Raw genomic sequence first — 19,501 nt, forward strand, 5'->3', positions numbered from 1 at the left:
CTCTTCTCTGCACCTTCACTGGAGCGGCATTGTTCTTCCTGAGGTGGGGAGAAAATAACATTTTATTTTGGCTGTAGACCCCTGACAACACGAACTTTATTGCCTCAACAGGCACTTTAGCAAAAAGCCTTTTGGAAATCCAAGTCGATGGTGTCTACTGGCTCTCCTTAATGCACTGTTCCAGTGACTTCACAAAACTGGGCCAGATTTGCCAAACGTGACCTTTGTTTTCTGAAACTATTGGGTATCCCCTGTACATGTATTGCAGCTCTTATGTTTTCTATTAAATTCCCCACCACACAGGTTAGACTCACTGGTCTGTAGTTCCCAGAATTTAATTTTAGTCCCTTTTTTTTTAAAGCAAAAAAAAAATCACCATAAGTGCTTTCCTTCAATCATCTGGCCCTGTCCCAGTTTTTGGGGACCTATTGAAAGTATTCATCGGGTAACCTCTGCCATTTTGTTTGTTACCCTGCGATAAGTTAAATCTGACCCTGCTGCTTTTTCCACCACAAATCTTTTTAACTTGTACAGTACCAAATCCTTTGAGGTCCGCAAGCTACCATTCTGTCTTTGTCTTTTCTGCTATGCAAGGGACGCATAGTAGAGAAGGTTGTGAAATAAACAGGATTGTGTTCTTTTATTGATTGCAACAGTTTTTGCCAAATTCAGTCTAATTTTACATCAGGGGGTCATAATGGAGACTGAATGAAGAGAGGGAGTGATAACTGGATTGCCCATGCAGCCATTTTGGATGGCCTTGTTCGTCACGGTTCCTGCACGGAGAACTGTGCTTAGTGTACGTGACAGTTCATTCTATTAGGGAAGCCTGAATCAAATGTGTATGGTGGCTGATGAAGTGGATTCACATACTGTCTTCACTTCTGTAACCCACATTTGAATCCAGCCCAAACTGATAAGACTTCTACACAGTACCTCTTGGGTGCAGATGCACAACAGAACATTGGCAGCCTTGGCTTAGTGGGAGCACTCTCGCCTCTGAGTCAGAGGATTCTGTGTTTAAGCCCCACTCCAGAGACTTCAGCACATAATCTAAGATGACACTTCGGTGCTGCACTGTCTGAGGTGCCATCTGTCGGATGCAACGTTAAACCAAGGCTCTGTCTGCCCCCTCAGCAGGATGTAAATGATACCGCAACATTATTCGAAGAAGAGCAGGGGAGTTTTCTCTGGTGTCCTGGCCAATATATATCCTTCAGCCAACACCTAAAAGCAGATCATCTGGTCATTATCTCAATGCTGTTTGTGGGACCTTGCTGTGTGCCAGTTGGCTGCTGCATTTTCTACATTACAATAGTGACTACACTTCAAAAGTACTTAAGTGGCTGTAAAGTGCTTTAGGACATCCTGAGGTCGTGAAAGGTTCTATATAAATGCAAGTCTTTATTAGAGCTTCCAAACTATAATTGGTGTATATTTCCGATGTAATTTTTACAAAAGCTGGCTGACTTTCATAGAAAGTAAAATGTGGGTTTCAATTGACTTTGGACAAAATGCCAACCTTCTGTAGATACAGTTTTTGCAAATACTACCACCCAATAGGGTGTTACAGACTGCCTGGTGTTGGAGCGCCTCCAATATAACAGGATTGAGTGTAAGAAAGAAGTCTTACCAGGGCACCCAGCTTGGTAGAATCCTTACTGAAGCTATATCTGCTGTTTCTGAACTGGAAGGGACTTAAAGAACAAAGATTTTCTTAACAGTCACAAACTGTGTACTAAACAATTCAAGACATTTAAACAAAAAGGACTTTGCATTAAGATTGAAATTGTCAGACCACCAAAAGCTTTTTGTAAGAATGAGCCAAAAAATCTTGTATTGATATCTTGCCCTATCATAGCTGCCAGAAACATTCCAAAGTGCTTCACATACAATTACATGAAATGCAGCCACTGTTAAGAATTAGGGTATGTTACAGCACCTTTGGCCCATCATGCCTGTGCTGCTTGCTTGAAGAAGCTATCCAATTAGTCCCACTCCACTCTTCTTTTCCCCATAACCCTGTAATTTTTTCCATTCAAGTATTTATTCAATTCCCTTTTGAAAGTTACTATTGAATCTGTTTCCATCACCCTTTCAGGCAGTGCATTCCAGATCATCATAACTCCTGGTGTAAACAAAAAAATGTTTTTTCATGTCACCTCTGGTTCTTTTGCCAATCGCCTAAATCTGTGTCCTCTGGTTACCGACCCCTCTGCCACTGGAAACAGTATCTCCTTATTTACTCTTATCAAAACCATTCATGATTTTGAATATCTCTATCGAATCTCCTCATAACCTTCTCTGCTCCAAGGAGAACAATCCCAGCTTCACCAGTCTCTCCATATAACTGAAGTCCCTCAACCCTGGTACCATTCTAGTAAATCTCTTCTGCACCCTCTCTAAGGCCTTGACATCCTTCCTAAAGTGTGGTGCCCAGAATTGAACACAATACTCCAGCTGGGGCCTATCCAGTATTTTATAAAGCATAACATCCTTGCTTTTGTACTCTATGGTTCTATTTATAAAGCCCAGGATCCCATTCGTCTTTTTTACCAACCTTTTCAACTTGTCCTGCCACCTTCAAAGATTTATGTATGTGCATCCCCAGGTATCTCTGTTCCTCCACCCCTTTAAAATTGTACCATTTAGTTTATATCGCCTCTCCTCATTCTTCCTACTAAAATGAATCACTTCACATTTCTCGGCATTAAATTTAATCTGCCATGAGTCTACCCATTTCACCAGTCTGTCTATGACCTCCTAAAGTCTGTTACTATCCTCTTCACTGTTTATTACATTTGAGTTTTGTGTCATCTGCAAACTTTGAAATTATGCCTTGTAGCCCCAAGTCCAGGTCATTAATGTTAGACTCGAATTTTTGGAGGAAAACCAGACGGAGACAGAACTGCTGACAAAGTTAAAGTTTATTAGAAAACCTTGTGCACAAAGGGAGAGTGGTAAGCTTCCTCAAGCTTGCACCTAACTCTCAAAAGAACATCAGCACTACAAGCATGTTTATACCTTTCAAGAAGCAACACCCACCTGCTGTGAAAGGTGGGGGTACATGTTTACGTAACTACAGTGGGTTTCATTGGGTGGTTTAGCCTGCCACTCACTTGTCAGGGGCTACCTTGGGTCGTCCCATGACATTAAACATCTCACGTTCCTGAGGAGGACCCTTATCAGTAAACACATAAGTCCCAGACATTGAGACTACATGGAGGGTCTTCACAAAGTCCTGATCAGCTCATCCCTTATTCCCTTTTGTGCTGGGGTGACCTTGGAGCAATCCACCACTTCTCCCTTAATCATCCGAAGTAAGCTGGTTAGGATAAACAATGTGAGCCTCGGCCTTGGGTAAACATTCCTTAATGTGTTCTGGAGATAAGTGAGGTGGTGGCCATAAGTCCAACAAACCTGCCTTTGTCAACTTTTACAGTGTGAGTTACGAACTGCTACCATAATGGTCAAGTATCCCATCATGCTTTGCTGCTACCTAAATGCTACATGTGCGATTTAACTACTTATGTATGAGGATAGGAGTGGCTAATCATTCTTTAATATATATATATTATATATATATCAGGTTAGGCAAGGGGAGGCTGGAGGTTTTGGATTTCTGTTCACAAGCCTATTTTTCCAGTCCAACATTAATATATATCAAAAAAAGCAGTGGTCCTAATACTGGCTCCAGTCTGAAAAAAACTGTTCACGATTACTCTCTGCTTTCTGTCCCTTAGTTAATTTTGTATCCACGCTGCCAATGTCTCTTTAACCTCACGGGCTTCAATTTTGCTAACAAGTCTATTCTGTGGTACTTTATCAAACGCCTTTTGAAAGTCCATATACACAACATCAACTACACTACCCTCATCAACGCGCTCCATTACTTCAGCAAAGAACTCAATCAAATTAGTCAAACATGATTTGCCTTTAACAAATACGTGCTGGCTTTCATTTATTGACCCATATTTTTCCAAGTGCCAATTAATTTTGTCCCGGATTAATTTTTCTAAAAATGTCCTTGCCACCGACATTAGGCTGACGAGCCTGTAGTTGTCAGGTTTATCCCTCTTCCCCTTTTTTGAACAGGGATGTAACGTTTTGCAATCCTCCAGTCCTCTGACACCACTCCCATATCTAAGGAGGATTGGAAGATTGTGGCCAGAGCCTCTGCAATTTCTACCCCAACCTCCACTGGCAACCTACGATGCATCCCATCTGGACTGGATGACTTTACTACCTCCTTTATTTTTATACTATCCAATTTCTCTACTACCTCCTTCACTGAAGACCTTCTTTAGTGAAGACAGATGCAATGTACTCATTTAGTAGCTCAGCCATGCCCTCTGTCACCACAAGAAGATCTTTTTGGTCCCTAATCGTCCCCACCCTTCCTTTGACTACTCTTATTTTTATATGTTTATAAAAGACTTTTGGGTTCCCTTTGATGTTACCTGCTAATCTATTCTCATACATCCTCTTTGCCCCTCTTATTTCCTTTTTCAGTTCTCCCTTGTACTTGGTTCTCTACTGAATTATGAACTCGACATTTATCATAAGCCTCCTTTTTCTGTTTCATTTTAATCTCTATATGTTCAGTCATACAGGGAGCTCTAGTTTTTGATGCCGTTCCTTTCCCCCTTATGGGAATGTGTATAACCTGTACCCGAACTATCTCCTCTTTGAAGGCCTCTCGTTGCTCATTTACTGTTTTACCTGTCAATTTTTGATTCCAATTCACCTGGGCCAGATTCCTTTTCAACTCACTGAAATTAGCCCTCCTCCAGTTGAGTATTTTAATATTTGATTTTTCCTTTGTCCTTTTCCATAACTACCCTAAACTTAATGATACTGTGATCACTGTTTCCCAAATGCTCTCCCACTGAAACATGCTCCACTTGCCCCACTTCATTCCCCAAAACTAGATCCAGCACTGCTTCCTCCCTCATTGGGCTGGAAACATACTGATCAAGAAAGTTCTCTTGTACACATTTCGGGAATTCCTCGCCCTCTTTGCTGTTTACCCTGTTATTTTCCCAGTCTATATTAGGATAATTGAAGTTCCCCATTATCACGACTTTGAAGTTCTTGCACCTTTCTGCAAGTAGTCTGCAAATTTACTCCTCTATCTCCTTTCCACTATTTGGTGGCCTATAGTATTCATCCAACACCAAACAGCTCACCAAGTAGATTCTGCCTTTGAACTCTGAAGCACATCATCCCTTTCTAGTCCTGTAACAGTATCTTTGATCAATACTGCCAGCCCCCCTCCTTTTTTTCCCTTCCTATCCTGAATGCATTATAAACAAGAATATTAAATGCCCATTCCTCCCCTTGTTTGAGCCAGGTCTCTGTTACCACTATGTCATAATCCCATGTGTCTACTTGTGACTGCAGTTCACCAACCTTATTTGCCACGCTCTGTGCATTTGCGCACATGCATTCTAAACCCACTTTAGCCTGCCTTGCTTTCCCTGTCTGATCCCTCTGATTTCTGAACTTTCTTCTAATGCTGGTTGTCTCTCCCCTTTATGCACCTTGTATCTCATCTCTAATGCTTCTTCCTGGTGCCCCTCCCCCTGCCAAATTAGTTTAAACCCTCCCCCACAGCATGAGTTAACCTCCCTGCGAGGACATTGGTCCCAGCCCTGTTGAGGTGCAACCCGTCCATCCTGTACAGGTCCCTCCTGCCCCAGAACTGGTCCCAATGCCCCAGGAATCTGAAGCCTTCCCTCTTGCACCATTTCTCCAGCCACGCATTACCCTGTCTTATCTTACTGCTCCTATACTCACTAGTACATGGCACTGAGAGTAATCCAGAGATTACTACCTTTGAGATCCTGCACTTTAACTTCTTCCCTAGCTCCTGAAACTCTGTAGGCCCTCAACCCTTTTCCCACCTATGTCATTGGTTCCAACATGGACCACGACTTCTGACTGCTCCCCTTCTCTCTGCAAAATGTTCTGCACCCAGTCAGTGATGTCCTTTACTCTGGCACCAGGGAGACAACACACCATGTGGGACCCACGTCGGCGGTTGCAGAAAGGCCTGTCTATCCCCTTGACTATCGAATCCCCTATGACCACTGCATTTCTACACTTTGCTGTGCCTCCCTGTGCAGTCATTTGCCTCACGGTGCTGTCGATGTGCTTTAGACTACACTTGCCTGAGGTGTTGTCACCCTCGCCGGTATTAAATACTGAAAACCGGTTTGAGAGTGACACACTCCCGGAGGATTCCTGCACTGCCTGCCTCTTCCTACCCTGCTGGATGGCCACCCACTTACTATCCTCCTGAACTCTCTGCAACTGCAGGGTGACCACCTCCGAGAACGTGCGATCCAGGAAATTCTCAGACTACTCAGTTGCTTGAGTTCGAGCGACGGGAGGCATTTCCTGCACACGTGGTTGTCCAGGATACATGAGGAATCCTGGAGTTCCCACCTGGCACAGGAATTGCAGGCAATGGATCTCAAATGTCTGATCGTTTTACTTAAAAGTCTATCTACTTACTTTATATATATATATATATATATATATACAATGTCTCTTATGTTATACATATGTATGTTTATAGTTTACTATCCCCTTGCTCCTATTTATTAATTACTTATATATACCAGATTTTTATTTAATGCAATTTGGATCCCTTTAATGTTGGTATCCTCTACTTAGTTAATTTTAATGTTATCCCCTTAGATCTATTTAATTACTCTGATTATTTATATACGTACTTATTTATTGTTGCCCCTTGGTTTAAATTGCTTGGCACCTCCTTCTCCCTCTGCACCGAGTTCCCACTCTCACCAAATTTCCATTGTCACTCTGTTTAGCAGATTCACCCAAATCTCACCAAGCTCTCAGCTTAAAGCTCAAGCAAAATTTGACACTGAGCCACATAAGGAGATATTTGGACAGGTGACCAAAAGCTTGGTCAAAGAGGTAGGTCTTAAGGAGCGTCTTAAAGGAGGAGAGAGAGGTAAAGAGGCGGAGGGGTTTCGGGCTTAGGCCGTTGAAGGCATGGCCGACAATGGTGCGCAAGAGGCCAGAATTGGAGGAGCGCAGAGATCACGGAGGGTTGTAGGGCTGGAGAAAGTTACAGAGATAGGGAGGGGCAAGGCCATGGAGGGATTTGAAAACAAGGATAAGAATTTAAAATCAAGGCGTTGCAAGACCAGGAACCAATGTCGGTCAGTGAGCACAGGGGTGATAGGTGAATGGGACTTGGTGCAAGTTAGGATACGGGTAGCAGAGTTTTGGATGAGCTCAAGTTTACGGAGGGTGCAAAGGGAGAGGCTGGCCTGGAAAGCATTGGAAAAGTCGAGTCTGGAGGTAACAAAGGCATAGATGAGGGTTTCAGCAGCTGATGTGCTGAGGCTGAGGCAGGGGTGGAGATGGGTGATGTTATGGAGCTGGAAGTAGGCAGTTTTGGTAATGGAGCGGATATGGAGTCAAATAGGACACCAAGGTTGCGACCAGTCTGGTTCAGCCTCAGTCAGTGACCAGGGAGAGGGATGGAGTCGGTGGCTAGGGAACAGAGTTTGCGGGAGGACCAAAGATAATGGCTTTGGTCTTCCCAATAGTTGGAGGAAATTTCTGCTCGCCCAATACGTTGGACAAGCAGCGTGACAAATCAGAGGCAGTGGAGGGGTCGAGAGAGATGGTGGTGAGGTAGAGCTGGGTGCAGTCAGCATACATGTGGAAAAGACCATTCAGCCAAGTCTAGGAATTGCTCTTTGTGTCTGTCAATATCCTTCACACAATACGGTTTTGTTTTCTATGCTTTCCCTATCTGTTCTGAAGGGATATGGAAACAGGGTTATGATTAGAACTGTTTGCTCTCATAGACGGTAATTGCTGACATGGGCTGGTTGAGCCGAATGGGCTGTTTCTGTGTTGTAACTTCTATGTATTTCTATGTCCTGCTTGTTCCTATATCCTCCTGCTCTTAAACTGCTTCGTGCCCTAGCCCTGCTTCTCGCCAGCACGTTGATCTACTCTTGTCCCAGTGTTCCCCACTTAGTATGGATAAATCTTTCACATACTTTGACTGAAGCATCCTCCACAAACCAGCAGGGTAAGTTACTAAACGGAGCTACACTCCTTAAAAGAAATGAAGCCTCCTCCCACTCCTTTTAAAAGGCACACCCCACCTGTGTTTTGCTACTTTCCCTGGGGAAAGCAGCACTGAGTCACAACAATTTTCAAAAGATACAGAATTAACTACATATGCAGTTTTTAAGCCCAAAAAAGGGACAGATCAGCTTTGGAAAGACAAGTTTTGCACTTGTCATGATTACATGGTAACTATGTCAGGCAAAAATAAACATACCGTAGTCAGTGTCAGTGCAAGGCCATTATTTAAACGTATCCTTCCTTGTGCAGATCCAACACCTCTATAGTATGCCCTTGGCACCAGCAGGGAAAACTGTGGGCAGTACAGCCCCATGTATGAAGGAGACCATAGAATCTTACAACACAGATATGGGCCTATCTAATTAGTCCCATTCCCCAGTTCTTTCCCCATAGCCCTGTATATTTTTCCTTTTCAAGTATATATCCAATTCCCTTTTGAAAGTTACGATTGAATTTGCTTCCTCCACTCTTCCAGGTAGTGCATTCCAGATCATAACAACTCGCTGTGTAAAAAAAAAAGGTCATAGAATCATAGAAAGGTTATAGCATGGTAGGAGGCCATTCAGCCCATTGAGTCCACGCCGGCTCCATGCAAGAGCAATCCAGCTAGTCCCACTTCCCCACTCTTTCCCCGTAACCCTGCTCATTTTTTCCTTTCATGTACTTATCCAGTTCCCTTTTGAAGGCCATGATTGAATCTGCCTCCACCACCCCCTCGGGGAGTGCATTCCAGATCCTAACCACTCGCTGTGTAAAAAAGTTTTTCCTCATGTCACCTTTGGTTCTTTTGCCAATCACCTTAAATCTATGTCCTCTGGTTCTTGACCCTTACACCAATGGGAACAGTTTCTCTCTATCCACTCTGTTTAAACCCTTCATGATTTTGAATACCTCTATCAAATCTCCTCGCAACCATCTCTGTTCCAAGGAGAACAACCCCAGCTTCTCCAGTCTATCCATGCAACTAAAGTCCCTCATCGCTGGAATCATTCTAGTAAATCTCTTCTGCACCCACTCTAAGGCCATCACATCTTTCCTGAAGTGCGGTGCCCAGAACTGGACACAATTCTCCAGTTGTGGCTGGCTAAGTGCACTGGATACAGCAAAGGCTATGGGCACCGACAGCATCCCGGCTGTAGTGCTGAAGCCTTGTGCTCCAGAACTAGCCGCGCTTCTAGCCAAACTGTTCCAGTACAGCTACAACACTGGCATCTACCCGACAATGTGGAAAATTGTCCAGGTATGTCCTGTCCACAAAAAGCAGGACAAATCCAATCCGGCCAATTACCGCGCCATCAGTCTACTCTCAATCATCAGCAAAGTGATGGAAGGTGTCGTCGACAGTGCTATCAAGTGGCACTTACTCACCAATAACCTGCTCACCGATGCTCCGTTTGGGTTCTGCCAGGAGCACTCGGCTCCAGACCTCATTACAGCCTTGGTCCAAACATGGACAAAAGAGCTGAATTCCAGAGGTGAGGTGAGAGTGACTGCCCTTGACATCAAGGCAGCATTTGACCGAGTGTGGCACCAAGGAGCCCTGATCAAGTTGAAGTCAATGGGAATCAGGGGGAAAACTATCCAGTGGCTGGAGTCATACCTAGCACAAAGGAAGATGGTAGTGGTTGTTGTAGGCCAATCATCTCAACCCCAGGGCATTGCTGCAGGAGTTCCTCAGGGCAGTGAACTAGGCCCAAGCATCTTCAGCTGCTTCATCAATGACCTTCCCTCCATCATAAGGTCAGAAATGGGGATGTTCGCTGATGATTGCACAGTGTTCAGTTGCATTCGCAACTCCTCAGATAATGAAGCAGTCCGTGCCCGCATGCAGCAAGACCTGGACAACATCCAGGCTTGGGCTGATAAGTGGCAAGTAACATTCGTGCCAGACAAGTGCCAGGCAATGACCATCTCCAACAAGAGAGCGTCTAACCACCTCCCCTTGCCATTCAACGGCATTACCATCACCGAATCCCCCATCATCAACATCCTGGGGGTCATCATTGACCAGAAACTTAACTGGACCAGCCACATAAATGTGGCTACAAGAGCAAGTCAGAGGCTGGGTATTCTGCGGTGAGTGACTCACCTCCTGACTCCCCAAAGCCTTTCCACCATCTACAAGGCACAAGTCAGGAGTGTGATGGAATACTCTCCACTTGTCTGGATAAGTGCAGCTCCAACAACACTCAAGAAGCTTGACACCATCCAGGACAAAGCAGCCCGCTTGATTGGCACCCCATCCATCACCCTAAACATTCACGCCCTTCATCACTGACGCACTGTGGCTGCAGTGTGTACCATCCGCAGGATGCACTGCAGCAACTCGCCAAGGCTTCTTCGACAGCACCTCCCAATACCGCGACTTCTACCACCTAGAAGGACAAGAGGAGCAGGCACATGGGAACAACACCACCTGCACGTTCCCCTCCAAGTCGCACACCATCCCGACTTGGAAATATATCGCCGTTCCTTCATCGTCACTGGGTCAAAATCCTGGAACTCCCTTGCTAACAGCACTGTGGGAGAACCTTCACCTCACGGACTGCAGCGGTTCAAGAAGGCGGCTCACCACCACCTTCTCGAGGGCAATTAGGGATGGGCAATAAATGCTGGCCTCGCCAGCGACGCCCACATCCCATGAATGAATAAAAAAAAAGAACCAGTGTTTTATAAAGGTTCATCATGACTTCCATACTTTTGTACTCTATTGTTATCTTCCGCCTGCTGCTTTTGCTCATTATCTTAAATCTGTATCCTTTAGTTATCGATCCTCCTGCCACTGGAAACAGTTTCTCCCTATCTACTCTATTACAACCCTTAATCATTTTGAACATCTCTATTAAATCTCCCCTTAACCTCTGCTCCAAGGAGAACAATCCCAGCTCCTCTTGTCTCTCCACATAACTGAAGATGCAACGCAAGCTAAAAGAACAAGGATTTTATTTTAAACAAAGTGAACTTTAACCTGTGCAGCTCATGTGAATGGTCTGGATGAGGCTGCAAGTCGTGGCCACTGGTTGAGGAAGCTTCTAGAGGAAACTCACAGCGAGCTCAGCACTGTTCACGTCCCTCACTGAATGGAACAAAGGGGCAGCGGGAAACAGCTCAGCAACCATCAAAATCCATTCATAAAACACGCCAATGCTGCACAATACGGAAATGAATAAACTGAACACAAAACTCTTTGGTAATCAAAGCACTTGGATTTTGCAGGAAACTTCTAAATTAGCCTTAAAACCTGGCCAGTTTTCATTGATGCAGATGGAAGGTGGCTTTATTTGCCTTCAATATTTAAAGTACTTTACTACAAATCACAGCTTATTATAATTTCAATTTCTTTTCTATAACTATTTCATGTACAAATTGAATTACTTCATGATATAAATTATTTTTCCTGAGATGACTCCAAATTTAGCCACTATTTTCAAAACGGATCTACATGTGCTTCATTAGGCTTGAAAAATCTATTTTTATTCCTCCACATCTTTAGATATAGCGCAATTGCATTCAATAACCGTGGTTTTTACTTATAAGATCGCTACATATCACAGCCAAATACAGACAGAAAGTCAGAACTAGACACAGAGAGACACATAGCAAAGTGACAATTTTGAGCCAATTCCTTAACAAAGCTGAAAATGGAGAGCGCAACTTTTAATAAGAACTTGCATTTATATAGCACGTTTAATATAGTAAAATGTCCCAAGGCACTTCACAGGAGCGTAATCAAACAAAAATTGACACCGAGCCAAAGAAGGAGGCATTAGGACAGGTGGTCAAAACCTTGGTCAAAGAGGTAGGTTTTAGGGGTATATAAAAGGAGGGCGGAGAGGTTTAGGGAGGGAATTCCAGTGCTTATGAGAATCCCTACATGGTCAGTTTTCGGTAAAATATTAAAATGTCTACGTGGCAAAGAAGCAGAATGCAAAATGGTTAGAAAGTGTTAATTAGTTAGTAACTGAGATTGGTACAGGTGGCCTGGCCTCCTGCTGGGCCATATGTTTGCGTAGTCAGCAGGTTTGCATGGTCTTATCAATGTAGAGTCTTTGATGTGATTCAAGGACTGGTCTGAATGTCTCCATGTTTATGGCAGATCAATATAGGTAACGAGCTTAGCCAAAGTTGAAAGACATTCCAGGTTGGGAGATAAGGAACAGAAGGAACAGGGAAGAACATTCCAAGTTGGAAGGTGAGGAAGTATCCCCTTTGATGTCTAACAGCAACATGATCAGCACATGGACGATTTATGATTGGCCGGAAATAATGTAACCTCGCATGGCAACCTATGCCCGGCTTATGATTGGTGTTGACCCTCGTTAAGTATGTTCCAACCCTATTGATTTGTATAAAAACGTGTGGATTTCTGTATGTTTTTGTTCTTGCTCTGCCAGCATGGAGGGACTCTATCAGGAGTCCAAATCAATGCTGCAGACTAAGAACCCTGCTATTAAAGTTGTGTTGAACTTTAAAATGTATTCGACTTCAGTTATTACTGAACCAGACTGAGGGGAAAGAATCCGGATCGTCACTTAGAGCCTAGATAGCTGAAGGCACGGCCGCCAATAGTGGGGCAAAGGAAGTCCAGGATGCACAAGAGGCCAGAATTGGAGGAACACAGAGTTCTCAGATGGTTGTAGGGCTGGAGGACATTACAGAGATCGGGAGGAGTGAGACCATGGAGGGATTTGAACACGAGGATGAGAATTTTAAAATCGAGGCGTTGGTGGACACATGTACGCTGACGACACCCAGCTCTACCTCACAACCACCTCCCTTGACCCCTCCACTGTACCTCATTTGTTCCATTGCTTGTCTGACATCCAGTATTGGATGAGCAAAGATTTCCTCCAACTAAATATTGGGAATACTGAAGCCAATGTCTTTGGTCCCCGCTGCAAACTCCATTCCCTAGCTACCGACTCCATCCCTCTCCCTGGCCACTGTCTGAGACTGAACCAGACCGTTAGCAACCTTGAATTCCTATTTGACCCCGAGATGAGCTTCCAACCACATATCCACTTCATCACCAAGACCGCCTACTTCCACCTCCGTAACATCACCCGTCTCCGCCCCTGCCTCAGCTCATTTGCTGCTGAAACCCTCATCCATGCCTTTGTTACCTCCAGATTGGACTATTCCAATGCTCTCCTGGCTGGCCTCCCACCTTCCACCCTCCATAAACTTGAGCTCATCCAAAGCTCTGCTGCCCATATCCTAACTCGCACCAAGTCCCGTTCTCCCATCACCCCTGTGCTCGCTGACCTACATTGGCTCCCGGTCCAGGAACGCTTCGATTTTAAAATTCTCATCCTTGTTTTCAAATCCCCCCATGGCCCCACCCCTCCCTATCTCTGTAACCTCCTCCAGTCCTACAACCCTCTGAGATCTCTGCGCTCCTCCAATTCTTGCCTCTTGCGCATCCCCGATTTTAATTGCAACACCATTGGTAGCTGTGCCTTCAGCTGCCTGGGCCCTAAGCTCTGGAATTCCCTCCCTAAAGCTCTCCGCCCCTCTACCTCTCTCTCCTTCTTTAAGACGCTCTTTAAAACCAACTCTTTAACCAAGATTTTGGTCACCTGTCCGAATACATCCTTAAGTGACTCAGTGTCAAATTTTGTTGGATAGCGCTCCTGTGAAGTGCCTTGGGACATTTTACTACGTTAAAGGCGTTATATCAATGTAAGTTGTTGTTGATGAAAGCAAAAGAGCGAAAGAAAGTGAAAGTGTAAAAGCAGGAGAAAAAGAAAGAAGGAAGAGAGAAAGAAAAAAATGGAGCTCATTTTTCTGCAGACCTCTTAATTCCAGCTCACCATTATACTCTAGTCTAACTTCAAGAAATAATCAATTCTCTGCTCTGATGGTGAATCAGCTGGCCATCTCCAAAACCATAAATATAAGTAATACATTGTATGCGTTATAGACAAGTGTTTGAGCATCTTCAACACTCTAGCACCCAGAGTTCAAATGCCTACATAGGAACATAGGAATTGTTAGACGAAAAAAGATCAAGGTCGACCTAGTTCACCTTCTACCATCCTGGTAGTCACATGATACAATGATAATAGAGTGTTGTCTAATCATAGCAATCAATCTCTATCAATTAGTCTATAACAGACCCAGTCATGACATGAGGAAACCCCCAGTGGTGGAGAGCTTTGGGAAACATAGGTCCAAAGTCACCTGTTCCCCCCAAGTATGCTGCACTTACCACATGTCATGTCTCAAATTACTCATATACTGTATCCCAAAATGTTATTTTCTGAAAGAAATCTATCTAATTTGGATCTGAATGAATACATCCTGAGGTTGTTAAAAACAAGTTCTTTCTTTAATACAAACTGCTTCCATCATCTCCATCAGGAGTCTGTTCCATAGATTGACCACTCTCTCACTGAAATATTGTTTCCGTAGATTAGTTTTGAATTTACCCCCCTTCGACCCCAGGCCATGTCCTCTGGTTCTACTATTCTGGACAAGGTGAAACAGCTTGTCGTGGACTACGTTATCTAGTCCCTTTAGAATCCTAAAAGCAGCAATCATATCGCCTCTCAACCTCTTTTCCAGTGAGAACATGCCCAATTTACATAATAGTTTCTCATAATCCAATCCTCCAACCCCTCAATCATTCTGGTTGCTCTCTTCTGTCTCCTTTCAATAGCTACAATATCCTTTCTGTACTAGGGCAACAGAATTGAACTAAATATTCTAAGTGCAGTTACACCAATGATTTATAAAGTGGCAGGATTACCTCACTATTTCGGCTCAATATTGACCTCTTAATATATTCCAACACCTGATTTGCTTTACTCACTGCTGCCGAGCATTGTTGTGACTATGTGGACTGCTCTAGCTTTGTTCTCAGTAGAACAGTATCCCAACTCTGAGTATGTTACAGCTTTTTATCATCTTAGCTATAGCCTATAGAGCCTGTAAGTCACACAGTATGAGACTAGTCCACAAATGTTTAAAGTATTCATATGAATCTACTGTTATCTGCTATTTTAACCCGCTTCAATTTAATGGCCCCGTTAGAACAACAAAGTAACTTCATACAAATACATAATTTCTAGGCTCATGGAACGGTAGAATTTTCAAGAAGAAAAATATTGGGGAGAGAGGGCATCAGGTTTGACTATGACCCTTCGCAATCTCCCTATTCAATCACTGCATTCAAACCAATTCGGCACCACTGCTGCAGAAAGGGCAGGCCTCACTACTGCCACTCTCCGGCTAGGAGAGGTGTCTGAGGACAGCTAATGATGCCTTTACCTCTGCTTGTCATGTCCCTGACCAAAGGATTTTTTTTGTTCTTGGCATGTGGGTAATGACATATTTATTGCCCATCCCTGCTTGTCCTGTGAACATTGTGGTGGACTTTCCAAATTTTACAACACTTGTATTTTTTTTAACAACTGAGTGTATTGCTAGGCCCTCTTCAGATGGCATTAAGAGTTAACCACATACTGTGGGTCTGGAGTCACAGTTTTAACAAAAAGTCTAAACTCTGATACATTAACTAACTGGTCCTTTCTTACAAATGCCGACAGACCTGTTGTGCATCTTCAGGTTACACTTTCCTCTTCCATCGATCATAATATATCGAAACATCCCCCCAATTATTCCTGAAGTACAGGTTACGTTGTATGTCTAAGACAGTCCGGCTTCATTTAATCGACAGATCATTTCAAAATTTTATGAAACACATCATGTGAAAAAGAAAGTGTTCTCTTTGGAGTAAACAGATGGGGTAAACCACAGATTGAGCCACGTCCTCCGTTACACCGCAGGTGCTGTTCAAGGGCAGTGAAGCTAGCAGTACTGTCATACTGCTGGCATTGCACCGCCTTCACCTCGGGCAAGACATGGCACTGCAACTACATGCTTATAAAAGCACAGAGCTTCACGCACCTGTTTGAACATGACTAAGATTTTGGTATCAGCTGACATTAAAAATGTCGAACAGACAAAGCAGGGAATTTTAATTTGCAAGCTTAACAAATCTGCTTTGAATTCATCACAATGACATTGCAGCAACTGTGAAGGTTAATTAGAGTCAAACTACCTTATTAAAGTGGTCTCATACCTGAAACCAAATCACTGGCTGCAGTGACTGTGCACGGTGTGTTGCTGGGAAGTTGAAACCACTTTCGAGCGACAAGCCCTGCTGTATAATTGAACTAACCTACAGGCTGCTGCAAAATAACAAGAGCAAGTGATTTACTGCTGAGTAATGGGTCCACTAGAGTGAGCCTTGGCTCAGTGGTAGCATCTGAGTCAGAAGGTTATTGGCTCGAGCCCCATTCCAGACAGACCCAGCGAGCAGGAGATCAGAGCTTCAACATCTAAATACTGGGTTGCCATCCACAGGGGTATTCGCGTCCGATGGGAGCAGACTGACGGCCCTCCCAGTGTATCGATCCTGTTCTCCTGGTAGAGAGCTGTGAGTCAGGCTAACGACCTGTCCACGTGAAAGGGGACCTTGTTACGGAAACAACCCAAAGCGCAAATTTTCTGGATATAAATCAGTGGAAGAAATGGGTTGCCTCATGATGCGAGGCACAGAAGGGAACGAATAATGGGTGAATTCCTTACCACAGGATTGCCACCAAGATGAGCCACTTTGACAACCTACACTTCACCTCTCGACTCCATCTGCGCTTTCACGTAAAACAAGTCAGCTGCATCATAACACTGTGCCTGTGGAACTCAGCTGGGAGTGAAATCTGCAGAAAAGAGGGAGCAAGGAAAATAAATGCCGGGAAAAAATTCCACCTTTCGTAACAGAACTTGGCTACAAAATGCAAATTTTACACATTGATTTATGACTCCCTAACAAGTAATTTCCAACCAAGTTCTTGTTCAGTCACTGCTTGTTACTGTGTGGAGTTTGAGCGGAAAAAGAAAGCAGACGGAATGAAATGCAAATGAAATGCAGCCAACTACCTGCACACCACAAGGCAAGTGCTCAAGACTCCCATGGCTGGCGTTGACTCATAGAAGGAGGCCATTCAGCCCATCGAGTCCATGACACAGGACACCATCACATACAATGCTGTTGGAACACTGCTGTATTGAGAACTATTTTGGTGGACTGACTGGTTCAGGACCAGTAACAGAAACTCATCCCAGCTTCAAAGCCAATGGCCCAGAGAGTTACAAGGAAAGCTGTTATCCACATTTATTCTTTCTCACTGTCATGACCAACTTTAGGCACCTGTGCAGCCACAGCTGAGGGTAGCCCCTCCCTTGATACGTGAGATGAGAAGTCTCAGTCAGCCTGCCAGGAAATATAGCTGCTCTAGTACAATCTGGCCCTTGTAAAAGATACATTACAATGTTTTATACTTTATACCTATCGTGGATGATTTATGGGATTTTAATCACTGTGTAGTTTGGTCCAGGGTAAAGGAGCCCGGGGGAGGTTGGCTGGATGGGATTCAGTGTTGGTAATAGAAGCTAATCTACCACAGGGTCCCTCCACCTCACAGCAGCCATTAACTGCTGGTGTATGAGGCTTGAAAGTGCTTTGGATTCACCCGAATGATACCAGGGCTTAAAGGGTTAAATTATGAGTGCAGGTTGTATAAACTTGGCATGTATTCCTTTGAGCTTAGATGAAGGAGGGGTGATCTAAGCGAGGTGTTTAAATTGATAAAGGGATTCGATAGGGTAGATACAAAGAATATATTTCCTCTGGTGGGGGAATCAAGAACGAGGGGACATAATCATAAAATTATAGCCAGGCCACTCAGGAGTGAAATCAGGAAGCACTTTTTCACACAGAGGGTAGTGGAAATCTGGAACTCTCTCCCCCAAAAAGGCTGTGGATGCTGGATCAATTGGAGCTTTCAAGACTGCGATCGATAGATTTTTATTAGGTACGGGTATCAAGGCAATGGATCAAAGGCTGTAGTTGAGGTACAGATCAGCCATGATTTAATTGAATGGCAGAGCAGGCTCAAGGGGCTGAATGGCCTACTCCTGTTCCTATGTTTAAAATGCCAAGCTGCCCTATTACTAGGGAGCCACTGGTTCATAGTTGCCAACTGTCTGCGTTCGGAGCAGACGCCTTTCTTTTTTTCACCCCCCTCCCCGCCAAGTGCTCTGTCTACATATTGTTCACAAAACAGCATGGAAGAGGCAGCCACAGCCAGAACTGTTGTTTTGGAAACCACTACCCAAGTGGAACAGATCAGGATTGAAAGTTGTATTTTCAGCAGCCTTGGTAACAAGGTGGTAAGAGACATTTGTAGGTATACACCAGAGAGACTGGGGCTGTTATGAACTCGGGTCTGCTGGAGATACCTTCTCAGGTTCAGTGGCGTCAGTCACTCCCGTAAGTGGTCTGAGCACCTTACGTGAGTTGATTCACACTGTTTCTATATCTACTTGTATGATAGTCTGACCCGAAAGAAATGGAATCCCCATGTCACCTGAACTGAAATCCGGGTCTTTTTAACATGCATTTCATCAATCTCTCCAAAGGCAGACCGAGTTAACATTCGGTGAGGTGAGGCTTGATTCAGATCAGAAAGCTGCTTTATTCCACAGCAAGGTGAATGTACAGAATATCAGTTATGATCAAATTCACTTAGTTCAAATCAATAAAACTTATATTTACCTAATGATGTAAAAATAATGAACACTATCCCATTTTAGTGTGTTATCTTGCTTAAATTAAAACAGAATAACTCCCCTGCATTCTGTCCTCTATCCCAAGGCAGAAGCTTCTCTCCCAGCAGTCTCCTGTCTTTTCTGACCTTTTCACCGCAATTCACTGCCTGACTGGCTTTTGGGTGTCTGTATTTTCCTTAACCCCAGTTTCACAGACAGATAGAAATCAAAGGGGTTTCCAACACAATGGGCAAAGCATCTGGTGCCATTGCATCCTGCAGATCTGAACCAGATCTGCAGTTACCGCTCCCACCAGTGCATTGTTGTGGAAAAATAAGCGGGTTGCATAAGACATCATTTCATTTGGTCCAGAACCCACTAAATCCACCACCCCCCGCCCCCCCGCAACACCACCCTCTAGTTCCAAACACTACAATAAGGTAATGTATTAATTTAGTACACCTGCTGTTTTTGGACTTATTAACTTGAACACATTGGACATTTCCACTCACTGCTCTATTTGCATCTTCTTCCCATACAAGAGGGCCTCACTTATTTTCACTGCACTGCAGCAAGTTACTGGGGAAAAAGGAGCTATATTTGCATTTTCAAAGAAATTTGGTGACCTTCATCAAAAGAACCGGGTGCTGCTGGAATAGAGATGGCAGTTTCTTAGTTTGTGCACACACTGCAAAACACACGAGAGGAAATAGCTGATGCATGTTGGGATAAGATGCACCGT

This window comes from Heptranchias perlo, chromosome 3 (assembly GCF_035084215.1).
Source record: "Heptranchias perlo isolate sHepPer1 chromosome 3, sHepPer1.hap1, whole genome shotgun sequence".
NCBI lineage: Eukaryota > Metazoa > Chordata > Chondrichthyes > Hexanchiformes > Hexanchidae > Heptranchias > Heptranchias perlo.